Raw genomic sequence first — 1,698 nt, 5'->3', positions numbered from 1 at the left:
TCTGGGACTGGAGTGGTGGAAATAAGTGCATTGGAGATGTCTATGTTGGCACAGGATAGAACGGCGTTTAGGGTTCTTGTACATAGGGTCACTATGAGTCGCAAGAGACTCGATGGCACATAACAACAACAACAATATAAAAATTATCTTTATTATAAATGCCAGTACAAATTAATCATTCAGCTACCAGGCCTCTCCTTTGACATAATAACTTATGCAATTTCTGTTCTGCTCTTCTCTTGTTGTTGTTATGTGCCGTAGAGTCGCCTGCAAGTCATAGCAACTCTATGTTCAACTCTGCTCTATCTTGTGTCAGTCTCACTGTCTCTGACACACCTACCTCCATGACCCCGTCACTGAGTCAATCCACCTCATAGAGGGTTTTCTTCTCTCTCCTGTGCTGTTCCTCCACCCTCCCAAGCATGACGTCCCTTCTCCAAGGACTGGTCCCTCCTTGCAACATGTCCAAAGTATGTCAGACAAAGCCTCAGAATCCTTGCCTCCAGGAAGCAGCCTGTTTTAACCCTCTCCAGGATTAACCTGTTCATTTTCTTAGCAGTCCACGGTATATTCAATACTCTTCTCCAACACGGCAACTTAAAGGCATCAATTCTCCTTTTATCCTCCCTAGTCATTGTCCAGCTCTCTGACACATAGCAAGTGATTGCCAAGATATTGTATCTGATGTTAGATGATCTTGGCTGAAAGCAGGGAGTACCAGAGGAATGTCTATCTGTGTTTCATTGATTATGCAAAAGTGTTTGACTATGTGGATTACATAAACTGTGGCTGACTCTGTGAAGAATGGGAATCCCAGAGCACTTGATCGTGCTAATGTGAAACTGAAACCTATACTTGGACCAGGAGGAAGTCATCAGAACAGAGCAAGGAAACAGTGCATGGTAAAAAATTGAGAAGGGCATAGGCGAGGGATGTGTCCTATCTCCATACCTTTTCAACTTATATTCAGAACAGATTCTCTGGGAGGCTGGGCTCTATGAGGAGAAATGTGGCATCAGGATTGGAGGAAGATTCATCAACAATCTGTGTTATGCAGATGACAACCCTCCTTGCTGAAACTGAGTAGGACCTGAACGCTTGCTGCAGAAGGTCAAGGACTACAGCCTCCAATATGAGTTGAGGCTCAATATCAAGAAGATAAAGATTCTCACCACTGGGCCAAATGGTAGCATCAGGATGGATGGTGTAGTGATTGAGATTGTAAACAGCTTTAGTTTGCTTGGTTCCACAGTCAATACTCTTGGCAGCAGCCAGGAAATGAAAAGACGTATTGTGATTGGAAAGTTTGTTGTTAGGGAACTCTCCAAAGTACTGATGAGCAATGATGTCACTCTGGAGACTAAGGTGCACCTGATCCAGGCCATAGTCTTTGCAATCACTTGCTGTATGTCACTAGTTCTGCTCTTACACTTGTTTTTAAGTACTTTAAGAAATTCTAGGATGTATTACAAATCTGAAGTGGGCCAATATATTTTTTTAAAAAGTGGACTTATGTGTTTTTAATTTTTAGAAGTTTTTATGGTAGCTTGAGTGGATGTTTACAAATCAGATTAATTTTCTATTCGACAATTCGTACACATTTTGCTTCATGACATTGGTTGCAACCCCTTTGAGGGAGCATCACTCTTTTGCTTTCCTCCCTGAGCCTCCTGTTTCTACTCTTTCCTACAGCTTAAT

This window comes from Elephantulus edwardii, unplaced genomic scaffold (genome assembly GCF_000299155.1).
Source record: "Elephantulus edwardii isolate Elephantulus edwardi_28Jun2011 unplaced genomic scaffold, EleEdw1.0 scaffold00132, whole genome shotgun sequence".
NCBI classification, from domain to species: Eukaryota; Metazoa; Chordata; class Mammalia; order Macroscelidea; family Macroscelididae; genus Elephantulus; species Elephantulus edwardii.
Note: the sequence above shows the minus strand (reverse complement) of the source record.